At 35.9% G+C, this 13,847-nt stretch overlaps 1 protein-coding gene across 1 annotated transcript in view; it reads right to left on the bottom strand.

Moving 5' to 3' along the window:
- Positions 1-13,312, bottom strand: part of LOC134754627 (uncharacterized) — a 106,169-nt gene extending 92,857 nt beyond the window's left edge. Inside the window, exon 1 of the mRNA XM_063690959.1 lies at positions 12,875-13,312. The gene's annotated coding sequence lies outside the window, so the exon portion shown is untranslated. The remainder of the gene's footprint in view (positions 1-12,874) is intronic.
- Between the last annotated feature and the right edge of the window lie 535 nt (positions 13,313-13,847).

Here is a 13,847-nt window from a genome sequence, read left to right as displayed (position 1 = left end):
ATTGACGTTACGCTGCCTACTAGGATGAAACTAATTAATTTAATTGTAATTATAAACAATTTTAAAATGCACATTTCTTTTAAATATGAGCATTACATTCGTGCAAGTAGGGAGGTATTTTCGAACGTGAAAGTGAATTTTCATAAACAGGGAGCTAGCAGTTGATGTTTTAAAATTTTTGAACAGATTATCGGTACCTAAAGACCGTATCGTTAATTATGGGTACAACTTTACTTAGCCGTTTTTTTGATATTATATTTTTATTTAATAATTACAAATGTGTTTACTTAGTGCTTTACGAGGGTTGATCCGTATGCACCACCCCTAACCCTCTTACAATGAAACTACATTCAAGATTTATTTTTTATTTTTCTACATAGTCTCTCTCAACACTAATACACTTATTCCATCGGTGCTCCAGCATTTCAATAGTCTCCTGAAAAAAAAATGTCCGACCTCTGAAAACCACTCCTCCACAACAGATATCACCTCTTGATTATCCAAAAAAAAATTTCCACGTAAAAATTCCTTTAATTTTGGGAATAGCCTGTAGCCGCTGGGGGCCAAGTCAGGCGAATACGGTGGGTGCTCCACCAATTCGAAGCCTGCTTGGTATATGGCAGCCTTAGCGACACAGGACGTATGGACGGTAGCATTGTCTTGGTGGAAGAGTACGCCACTTGTCAACTTGCCGCGGCGTTTCTCTTTAATAGCCTCTCGCAATTTTAGAATTAAGTTTGCATAATAGGCCCCTGTAATAGTCTCTCCCTTTTTCAAATAGTCAGCCAGGATTATTCCTTGAGCATCCCAGAATACAGACAGTATAACCTTTCCTTCAGACGATGTTACTTTAAATTTACGTGGTGGCGGAGAACCACTGTGTTACCACTGCTTACTTTGAATTTTAGTTTCGGGATCATAGTGATGTACCCAAGACTCGTCCATGATTACGTATCTATGGAGAAAATTATCTTTATTAGCTTGGTACATATCCAACAGACGCTGGCAAATCAATACTCTATGTCTTTTCTGATCAATGGTCAACATTCGTGGCACCCATCTTGCACTGATCTTGTTCATACCCAATTCTTTAGTAAGTATCTGTTGCAACTACATGATATGACAAGCCAGTCTCTTCAACAATTTTCCTGATACGTATTCGCCGGTTTTGTAACACCATATCGTGAACTTTATTAATGTTTTCGTCTGGAGTGACCGTTACAGGTGGTCCACCGCCATGTTGGTTTTCACAACTTGATCTTCCGCACTTAAACTCTCGACACCAACGTTTCACTATGTAATAGGATACTGCACACTCTCCTACAGTTGCCACAATATCTTGATGGATTTGATTTGATGTAAAATATTTTTTTTGTAGATATTTTATTACCGCCCTCTCCTCAATAAAATCCATTTTCATACAAAAAAACCACGACTACAATTACAGTAAGCTGTAGCTCAATAATAGTTTTTTTTTTATAACCTCTAAATGTCTATAAACCTACAGCAAAAAGGTTTTAATAACCAAGTGACAGCAAAGAGGTCAGGGGTGGTGCATACGGATCAACCCTCGTAATAAGGTACACATTTCGTCCTGGGAGCTCGACGTAAAGCATTATGGTTTGGACAAAATTTACCCAATCCTCCTGAGTAACAATAACGATTGTGGACAAATACTACATACAAGAAAATTTGCGGTTTGCGTGGATGCTCAATTGAACAATCATGAAAAGGACACTTAGATAACATGTTTTGGCAGCATATTAGGTAACATTTTGTTTCTTTAAATTGTACCAAGGAGTCGGTGAAATAAAATTGTCCAAATTATATTTGCTAGACGGTATTGAAAGCATCATAAAGTCCCTAAAATAAAAAAAATGTAAAACCTTCTTATATCAGAGATGGCTTAAAAATACCCTCAGATCATACTCTAAGAACAGAGTATCTAATACAAAATAATACGCATGTCAAGATTTAGACCAGGTTTAATCTGTACCCATAATTAACGATACGGTCTTTAATTAATAAACAATATAATACATACCATTTTAATAGGCAGGCGTCCGGTTTTATATCCCATAGCCATAGTATTTAGTGTAACGCTTTCATCCAATAGCCTATTACTAATAGCTAATAGCCGATTTGATCAACTCAGCAACACAGCACAAGGAGGGCAGCAATGGCAGCATCCGCTCGGTGTACTCGGTGCACCTCTACACCTACCCCTTACATTTAATTAAAGTGTCAAAAGGGAACGTTGGATTCAGATTCGCGTACGTATACGCATCGTAAATGTCGGGAACAATATAAAACATTAATTATAAGGGCCTGTTTCACAATGTCCAAGTAAAGTAGTGAATAGCTAATTAACAAATAAATTAACTGCCAGATAAAATTTCCTACAAAAAAAGCACTTTATGAAAATGAAAATGAAAATTGTTTTATTTCCTTGTAAGCTTAGTCTACAAATTGCCATCAGTGGTTGGGACTTCCTTTTAGGTGAATGTACCTGTATCAGGATGCCCCGCTCTTCTATAAATCTCTTCTTTATTCAGCAGATAAAGCTTATTTGGAGATTGTGAAACGCCAACGATGATTTTATTCGTCAGATAAGTGGCAAGTAGCTTAAATATTCAGGACTTTACTTGGACATTGTGAAACAGGCCCTAATTATTGTTTTTTAATGCTATTTTAAACACACAAATTGTATGCTAAATTCGAAATCTTTCATGCAAGTTTTTCCTGTCGAAAATGGTGCACACCTTTGTTTGGTGAGGTTCGTGTGAATCCAGATTCCAGGCTTGCTTTCAGGGCTCTCCCGGCTTCAGACCACGTGCAGGCGTCTGTCTTACCGTAACCTTTGAAAATAGTGCACACCTTTGTTTGGTGAGGTTCGTGTGAATCCAGGCTTGCTGTCAGGGCTCTCCCGGCTCCATATCAGACCAAGTGCAGGCGTCTGTCTTACCGTAACCTTTGAAAATAGTGCACACCTTTGTTTGGTGAGGTTCGTGAGAATCCAGGCTTGCTTTCAGGGCTCTCCCGGCTTCATATCAGACCAAGTGCAGGCGTCTGTCTTACCGTAACCTTTGATCTAAGGATTACTCATTGAGATAGAATGGTGACTTTATACTAAATTCAGTAATTATTACTCGCAGCGACGTGTCTTGTACACAATTTAACGAAAGCAATAACTGGCGGAAATAACTAAGACTACATCTAACATCTACCTATAAGTGAATAGAGTTTAAAATACGAAAGTGTAACAATTCTATAACTTAAAGGTATTGTAGTTCTAATAAGCATATCTACATGACAGAAGGCGGTCCTATTAAAATAGGTATTATGAATAGTAAACACAATAATTAATAAGACTTATTAAAATCACTCTATATGCAGCGCGACCTCACTCGGGTCTCCGAAAAAGATACAAATATATTTTGCGTCAAGAGATGGTCGTGTCCAATATTATATAGCTAGATAGAATAGTTAGTCACTAGTTCGGTTGCGATTAGAGTAACAAAAGAATAGTTGACATCCAGGCGTCACACCTAGTATGACAGTGTTGGACAGAATCAAGGCTAAAGGTTAATTGTGACGATGACGCTACATGGCAAGGACAAGTACTTTCTATCTATCCAAGAGAGCGCGCCATCCATGGTCGGGTGAACACGAGGCTTCCGCATAGCGCTACCTTTAGCGCGAGGGGTCAAGGTTTGCTCAACTCTTAACTAAATGTAAAGCAGAATCTATGTATGTAGTCACTCTAGTGTCCGTGACTTCGAAACTGGACGACATTTGTCGCTTTAATCTTGTTTTTAAGTATAACATGTTTAGAACTATCGTTCACTATATTCTTAATTTTATTCTCATGAAAAAAGCTACGTAGCTTATGAAGTTAATATCTCTCACATTTCAGAACCTACAGGCCCACAAGGAATTTTAACATAGTTATAGTCCGTCTAAGCTAACTCTGCATGTTGTCTGCTGCAAGTAAATATATATACATAGTGTGGAAAAAAATAACGGCCCCTGGAGGGAAAGTACCTTAACACCTTAAGTTAGCTAATTTTACTTATAGGGAACATTCTTTTATTATTTTAAAGAAACAAAACTGCATTCAAAGATTATTTTAAATTCGCTTCCCTCGTCCAGGAATCGAACGGACAAAAAATCATAATATACTAAATATTCGATTTTATGGAGATTTTGTACGACAGACGAGCCAGACAAGTGTAAGACCTAGTGTTTCTTGGAGAAATATTAACATTAACATGAACTGAATCGAATAGTATAATAAAATAGCAAGTTTTTTTTAGTCTATTTGATTACCAGGCGATACAAGCGAATTTTAACATAAACTGTGAATGCAGTTTCGTTCATTTAAAAAAAAAAAGTTTCCTTTAAGTAAAATGAGCTAACTTAAGGTTTTAAGGCACTTTCCCTCCAGGGCCCATTATTTTTTTCCACACTGTAGGTCAGTGTAGGTAAGTAGTTATACGAGTATATATATTTCAAATTTTCAATATAGAACATCCTTACACTTTCTCAACTAGACCCCACAGTAAGCTCAAAAAGGCTTGTGTTGTAGGTACAAACAACAACACAGCTAACTATACACTTCAGAAATGGGAAATATTGCAAGAAAGAGAATCGCACTTGAACACGTACACTACCGCTTAAAAGTATTTAGGCACCCGCAATTCTCACGATACAATTGTATACAAAAATTATTTCCAAAATATACTGTTCGATCGCAGGCAAATGACTCTCTTACATGTTGGATTGAATTTCTATTTAGGTAAATATATTGAGGCTCAAAATGTTGCCAAAGACATGCCTTTAAAATTTAGAGTTTACTTTATGCAACGATTTAAAAAAACCCTTATGTAGTAGTTCATACAAAATAAAACGATTTTGTACTGGAAAATGATTTATGGATTTTTTTACGCTTGCCATTTGGTAAATAGGCAATGTACACGAATATTCTGCACATCATTTTGAAGCTCGATATGTCTGTTAAATTAAAAAAAGTAAACTCCACAAAAAACTGGTACCCGACTGCGACTTAGCGGTATAATTCTGAAAGTCGATTTTGTATACAATTGTATGGAAAAAATTACGAGTGCCTAAATAGTTATGAGCGGTAGTGTATGTATGTACTGTGCGTCCTACGAGTATAAATTGGCTACTATTTCTTTTATGTTTTATTCAACGTCATTATTGACATTGAATGACATATATTGAATTCGTCGATAATAATTCATTTTTGAAGATGCCTCCCCGTCTAACTCTTTTGGAAAGAACGAGAATAGTGGGCCTCCGAGCGCCGTGAGATTGGAATGCGTGTGGTCGAGATAGCCCGAGAAACAGAAGTGCAAAGGCAAACGGTTTACCAATGGTTGCAACGATATGAAGCAGGCGGCGAACAAGCACTACGCGACCGTCCGCGTTTAGCACGTCAAAGACTTACAACAGAAGCTGAAGACGCAGGGATCATTACTACACCTCACAGAATCCCTGCCATCGTTGTCGTGACACAGCCATACAATACGCTATTTCTATGCAAACAGTGTATCGTCGGTTGAACGAAGGGGGGCTTCACCATTACATACCGGCCCGAAAAGTATTGATAACAGCAACACAAAGATGACCGAATTGCCATTTGTGTGCAATACTACAATTTCGATTGGGTAAACAATGTAGTCATTTTTGTCGACGAAAAGACTTTTAGATCGGACAAGCATGGTCGCAAAATACTATAGAGACGAAATAATGAACGATATGTCGAAGTGAACACATTGCCGAACAAGACAAGTGGAAGAATTTGTCTAGGTACTCTAGGTATTTGGGGTTGGATCAGTTGCATGGGCCCAGGGGAACTCGCAGAAGTGAGTGGCAGGATGAATGGAGCTCAATACGTGGGAATCTTGAGAGATGTCTTTTTACCATCAGTTCGCACGGCGGTCGTATTTATTTGGCGCAGGACAATAGTTCCATACACAGCTCCCGATTGGTGCAAGAGTGGCTAGCAGATCAACCTGATATTGAAATTATTTAATTTAGTAGCAAATTGTTCACAATTGGGATTCAAGTGACGTCCGAAATAAAGAAATTTTAAAACAAGTGGTATTTTACACTTGGGAACTTTTGAGAGGAAGTGACATGTGTTGGAATATGTTGGCGAATATGCATTCCCGGATTAATTTAGGTTTAGGGAATGGAGGAGATCACATTCCGTCTTAATTTTAAGTTAAAAAAAAGGTAACTAAAGCGTGATAACAACTAAAACACTTTTTTTTTCATCATTTCTGCATTTTTTTATAGTAGGGTGGCCGAACAGGATTTAGGTTACTTTTCGCTCATGTCGTCTCGGACATGGGTATATTTGTTATCAGTACATTCAGTATGATGTCCTAAATACAAATATATGAGATGACAACCGCGAAAGTGGTGGGGGTAGTTGCTGTGACGTCAAAGTCGGCAGTACAAAGTTTTAACTTTTTTCTTTTAAACATACCATGTGGGGGACAAAATGAAAGGGCTTTGTGAGTAAATCACCAATATATAACATACCGTCAAATGGGGTGAATAGGGACGGCGGGAGGAATAGGGTCAAGAACCGGAAATGACATTTACCTGATTATTTAAAAGAAAATATCTATCACAATTTATATCTTGCGATTGAAAATAATAGTTGATTATATTCTTTTGATAATAGAAACACTGGAAAAGCATGAAAGTCGTGATATATTGTCAAACTAACAGTTTAAAATTGAGTCTGTCAACGAATGGTTGATATGAGCTCCAAAACTTCCTTTAAAAGTAAAGGTTTTACTTGTTTGAGACACTTCTGATAGTGAAAAATTGGTTTGGCATTAAGTGAGAACATATTAATTAAATGGTAAGTATAAATAATCTTTGTTTTGTAAGCAAAAAGTGTGAAAATAGAGATCCATGAACATTTCCAAACAACACGAGGTGCATAGGGACGCAACAGGGGTGAATAGGGACGACTGAGGGGTGGAGCGGGACGCCTCTGGTAGTTTATAGGGACGCAATAAGTGAGAATAGGGACGCTAAAGGGTCAATAGGGACAGGGCTGCCAAACATTGTTTTTAAAATGAGTTATTCTTTATTTAGTGTTTTTTGGTAAATTAGTACTAGGCACTTGTCTTTACACCAACTTAAAACAGGCGGAATTTCTGAATGGGATATAGGTAGGTATATAAATATATTAAGTAATTATTTTTAATTATTCTGACTTTTGTTAATTTTGTCCGTATAATAAGTCCCGCATAATAATAAAATAACAATTAAGATTAATCATTCTGAGTATGGTATTTTTATAAATATGTTTATATTTTATGATTACCTACAAATAATTAAAAGTTTATTTTAATCATAGTTTTATTCGGGTTTTAACTTATAATATTTACCTAATCATATTTAAGTACTTAAGTACAATAAACTATCTAGACCAGGTACATACCTGTCAACTTATTATATTTTGGACAACTCTAAGCACTTGACCCTATTCGTACCTAAGTCATATTCACCCCGGATCCAGTTTGAATCAAAATGGCCAGTTTTTTTTTCAAAAAAAGGACATCAAAACGAAATTATTAATAAATATTTTATTTTAAATCGATTCTCAAACATACGACAAATGTTTATAAACCTTTACATTTGTATCCATCGAGGAAAAAATCCTTTAAAATCTCTCTCAAAGTTCAAAATCGTCCCTATTCACCCCATTTGACGGTACTGTAACATTTTCACTACTTGGTCTAACAAATTATTAGAAAGCGTTCAAAAATTTCACAATCCACAGTTGACTTTGAACTGCTCTAAATTGAAAATGACTGAATAGATTATTCTAAAATATATACCAAGTGACTGTGAATATCCTATTCATATATGTAAACAGTCAGGTTTTTTATTTGTTTTTTTTATTTTATTTATACTGTTATTCAACTTGGTGTAATACTTTTTAGAGTTTCGTACCTCAAAAGAAAAAAAACGGAACCCTTATTTTCACTCGTGCGTCTGTCTGTATGTCTGTCTGTCCGTCTGTCACAGCCTATTTTCTCCGAAACTACTGTACCAATTAAGTTGAAATTTGGTATACATATGTACAGTCCGTTAATTCTCAGAATGTTATTAGTTTTTCGGGTAAAATCGGACGTAGTCGCGTAATAGAAAATGACAGTGTCTTACTGATTTAGTTGCAATCCAACACCCAAAGACTGCAGTCGTCTTTTCAGCCTTAAACTATATAAGAGTAGTTAATACCACCATAACAATAATATCACACTTTTCCAATCGTATAATTTTACCATAGGAATTGAAATATGTGACTGGTATTATCAACTCTATATAATTTAAAATTTGTTTTCGAATTTCAAATTCTGATTCTATTTCATTTAGATTATGACAAAAAGTCAAATCGCAATAAAGTCATCAACCGAGACTTCGTCATTAAATTAGGGCTTTTTGCGGTAAGTTTAAAACTTTTTGTGAGTTAATAAGAAAGCAGAACAGCAGTATCACCTTCGCGTGTTATCGCCGATACCCGATGTATCTTTCTAAAATCCGAAGGTCATTCTGAGAGTTAACGGACTGTAAGTTTGTGACCCAAAGACGGACATGTGACGTAAACAAATGAATTTTAAACATCGGGTCCACTTTTGAGGGGTAAATGAGAAAATTTAAAAATGAAGTTTTTCTAACCATATCGTTTTATATATCAAATGAAAGAGCTCATTGTGAGAATCTCAAATATATTTTTTTTATAATTTTAGGATAAACAGTTTAGAAGTTATTCAAGAAAATAGGCAAAAAAGTTACAATTCCCCCCCCTTTATCTTCAAAACTAATGGGTCTAAAATTTTGAAAAAAATACACAAAATAGTTCTTTACCTATAGATCACATTAAACCTATTAGAAATGTGCAGTCAAGTGTGAGTCTGACTTAATTACTTAGTTTTTGATCCGACCCCTACGGGTTTTTTAAAGACGTTTCACATAAAAAAACATTGTAAAATTGGATATATCTGGTTAATTATTTTCTTACATTATAAGGAGGATATTCACAGTCACTTGGTATATATTTTAGAATAATCCATTCAGTAATTTTCAGATTAGAGCAGTTCAAAGTCAACTATGGATTGTGAAATTTTTGAACGTTTTCTAATAATTTGTTAGACCAAGTAGTGAAAATATTACAGTATCTTATATATTTGTGATCTACTCACAAAGCATTTTCATTTGGTACACCACATGGTATGTTAAGAAAAAAGTTAAAACTTTGTACTGCCGACTTTATGACGTCACAGCAACTACCCCCACCACTTTCGCGCTTGTCATCTCATATAGTATTATGGGGGGAAAGGGACTTATCACAAATAAAAGAATATGTAAACAATGTAATAAATGTGTACGGCATCATGAATAGTTAATTAAGATAACAGAAGAGGTATTTTATCGATAAACAATGTGAAATGCAAACAAAAAAGGACTGGTTTAATCTTGAATTAAATTCACAGCGAAACATTAATTTCGAATTTGATGATACATGTACCTTCCTGTAATAAAATAGGAATTATATCATCTTTCAAATGCCTCATAAAAAAGGTTAAAACTAGGAAATCTGCAATCCGTTGCTATACCTACTTAATAAAAATGACGGTTTATGTTAAGATATCTCATTCTGGATACAGAAATAATAAAACACACATTCAGTATTTAGTATTTTTTTACTTTTCTAGTACTTTTTTTTTCACGACAGGTAAAAGTCGAAATTAATGTTTCGCTGTGAATATAATTCAAGATTAAGCCAGTCCTTTTTTGCATTTCACATTGTTTATTCATGATTCCGTACACATAAAAACAAGTGCGAGTCGGACTCGTGCACCGAGGGTTCCGTACATTAAATTATTTTAACAATGTATTTTTTATGTGAAACGTGACGTGAGTGAAAGGTAAATTGCGGTTTACGATTTATGACGTATTAAAAAAAACTACTTACTAGATCTCGTTCATACCAATTTTCGGTGGAAGTTTGCATGGTAGTGTACATCATATTTTTTTTTCAGTTTTATCATTCTCTTATTTTAGAAGTTACAGGGGGGGGGGACACATTTTATCACTTTAGAAGTGTCTCTCGCGAAAACTATTCAGTTTAGAAAAAAATGATATTAGAAACCTCAATATCATTTTTGATGAAAAAAAATTTTTTGAGTATGGGGAACCCCAAAAATTTAGTTTTTTTCTATTTTTGTGTGAAAATCTTAATGCGGTTCACAGAATACATCTACTTACCAAGTTTCAACAGTATAGTTCTTATAGTTTCAGAGAAAAGTGGCTGTGACATACGGACGGACAGACAGACAGACATGACGAATCTATAAGGGTTCCGTTTTTTGTCATTTGGCTACGGAACCCTAAAAAATAACTTTGAGACCTTTCCGAGTGCACACTGGCCCTAACAATGTTAAAAACGGTCCAAATTCATGAAAAACCTTAATTTGGCAATAACTTGAAAACCGTGCCACTTTTACTGGGGTCATGGGGTCCTCTTGACCTGGTCTACCTCCAGTGTCACTGTGACGTGTCACTTATGAGACACCCATAATATGCAATACCGTATGTATAACGAGTGATGTCGACGTCACTTCTATAAAATCAAATTTGTCGATAATTTCTACGAATTTATTTCCGATTTCTTTCCTAACAATGTTATTTGCTTAATTTCATATTTTCAAACAACATACGTACGTTTCGTACCTACAAACTATAATCCCTATTTAATCATTTATTCTTTGAATAACTGACTAGAGTTAGGCCAAGCTAACTCTGCAGCGATTTTGATAGCAAAGAGTGTGGAACTGTTATTATATGGTATTCTGACTCTATCTTTGATAATACATAAGTATTTACTGCTAACAGGATAAATCGTAACCAAACTGACTCCGTAACAGATAAATACAGTCTAAGGAAAAAACGTGCCTCGAAAATCAAGAAAATTTGATTCTCAATCAGAGGGCGCTACTAGCTTTGGCCTACTGTCGTATAGATGGCGTTGACGGTTTCGTTTGTTATTTAACAATTTTAACGCATATCAGTGAAAAAATCATAATCATGAAAATAATGAATGCAAACAAAAAAATCATTTATCCATATTTAAATACATTTTATCGTATTTTATAAATCTTCATTTTTAGTTTTAAGGTGTGTCGATAGATGGCAGTGAATTTACTGGGGTTACAAAATTTACAATGACAGTACCGCTCTATCTTATTATATCCTCTTTGTCAAAACGTAGGAAAAAGTTTCTATTTCTAGCAACATCAGGCTAATTTAGTCAAATTTCACCAATCCACGCGCGCACCGGTGCGATGCTAAAAATGATGTTATCCACCACGTATGTATGTTATAACTTTTTTAGCAATTTCATTTACATTTTCCAATATAACAACAAACATTTCCAACATGATGCAACGTGTGCCGCCAGATTCCGAATAATTGTAACATGTGTATTTTAGGTGCATTTTACATTTCTATTTAAAGTTTTTTATGTCTCGTTTAAGTCGAAGGCAAAAATATCGATCCAGACAAATGGCTCAAAAATATGTGAACACGACTTTATTATCTAAGGTGTAAGAGCGTACACATATTTTTGAAACTTTTATATATATATGCCCTTGACTGTACCTACAAAGTGAGCATCCTCATCGCAAAGTTTTTATATGTAGTTATTTATTAATAAGCACCTATATGGAAAATTATATCTAATAAGCCATTCAGGCATTGTTCACCTATCAGACGCTAGGTCCGGGTTAGTTTGTGTCAAAGCTAAGAAACTTTTAAATTGAGTCTTAAAGAGGTATTTCCGGTTGCACCAAACCGTAAATAACGTTCGCTAAAATTTGATTATATGATTATAGAGTATCCCAGTTCACTGACGAATTACTTAAAAGAGTCCGTAAATTACGGTTCATGGAACCGGACCTTAGAGTAAGCAGGAAATGATCAATTGATCAGGTATTTCGGAAAATAATTATTATACACATTTAAAAATATAGGTACCTACCTAATGTATTAATAGTATTTTATGCAAGCGTTGTTTAAGAGAGCCAAGAGAGGTCAAAAAAAGGCGAGTGGCGTGAGTAACAATTTGAGGTGAAGCCGAAGATTGTTAATAAAGACGCCACGAGTAACGTTGCATACAATACTTTTTCTACGACCAAGCACTTACTTTGAAATAAAATTGTAAATTTAACAAATATTTTTCATGTCATCTTAGTGGACTTCTACCTACCTATTTTAAATAGTATAATCTGAGACACTTCTGTTGGAGGCTTAAAAACAAAAATATGAATTAAAAAAATATATCTATGATTCACTTATTTATCAGAGAGGACATTTAAAATAAGGTTGGCAATAATAACGAAGTATCGTGAAGTGCCAAAAAGATACTGCGTGTATGCACAAATGCGTTTTTGGGGAATAGACTAAAGACTTGTCTTGACAACTATAAGGTAGGGTTTTAAAGATGTGTGCACGACCCTTTATAATGTTCATCATGTATCATTAATGATAGGTTCATAAGCACTACCTATTAATTATTATACAACCTAATAAATTATATTTCTTAGGGCCACTTGCATCACTCACTAACCCGGGGTAAACCGGTTAAACCTAGAGTTACCATGGTTACCAGTACAATTTGACACTGGGTTAACGGTTTTACCGGTTAACCCCGGGTTAGTAAAATGGTACAAGTGGCGCTTAATATAGTATGCATGTAGATGTCAAGACAAATCTAATACAAAGAAATAAGTTTAGAACTGCAAAAAAAGTTATGTAAACTTACCTTAACTTGACAGTCAAAACGATCCAAGCCACAATCTAAATTCGGGTTAACACTCCAGTGACATCAGCACGAGTTCATAACACTTCGTCTCTACTGTAGACAACCGGACCCCAAAATATATAAGTCTATTGACACAAAGAGTGCAGTTAGGGGTTGGTTACAAGTCCTCGAGTGGTGGTCCAGGGTGGTTCTGCAGGAGCAGCGGCTGTATGAGTGACCGGGTCTCCGGGTCGGGGTGCCGGCGGCGCACGACTGTGGCGGTCCTGCGTCCGGCCGCACGACGCGCCTCACAACGGTAAACTGGCGGCCCCGGCCCGCGCCAACACAGCCTCTCCCTCGCTTGTATGAGTGCCTTCAACCTCCCTCCAAACAACTAGTACCGTACGCTGCGTTTGTGTCTTGGTAACTTTTATTATACTTTTAATAGTGTAGCCCCTCGTCTTTGCGTGTGTGCATTATTGCACCAACACAGGCACACCGCAAGACGTGATGATGCCTTCTTGGTCGTGTGGGTATCTGTATCTGAGTAGGTAAAGTATGCGTGCTTTGATCTTATGATTCGGTATGCACGGCCGCGCGGCCGCACATAGCGCAACTACCACGCTATGTTTTACCTCTATACATATCTATCTGGCCAATAATGTGATTTGGTGTTTGTGCAATAGTACCTACACACTGGGTCGGTCGTACCTTAACTAGGCCATAGGCCTTTATAAAAGAACTATTTTTATACCTACGACTGCTCAAAAAAAGCACGTTTGTTATAATTGACGGCTCCTTTATTAGACTACCGTAACGTGAGGCTATTTCGGACAATTCGGACCCATCAACCTTTTTGTTCTGTAGGTATTTTTTTTAAATTATTAGAACTAATTGATTTAATTGAATGGAGTGTTCACTCATCATATCATAATATACCTATCTAGTTAAGCTCATATCAGGTGAACTTTATTCATTCCACTAGCCTTAGTAG

Source organism: Cydia strobilella, chromosome Z (genome assembly GCF_947568885.1).
Source record: "Cydia strobilella chromosome Z, ilCydStro3.1, whole genome shotgun sequence".
NCBI lineage: Eukaryota > Metazoa > Arthropoda > Insecta > Lepidoptera > Tortricidae > Cydia > Cydia strobilella.
Note: the sequence above shows the minus strand (reverse complement) of the source record. Positions and strands in the feature narration are given on the sequence as shown.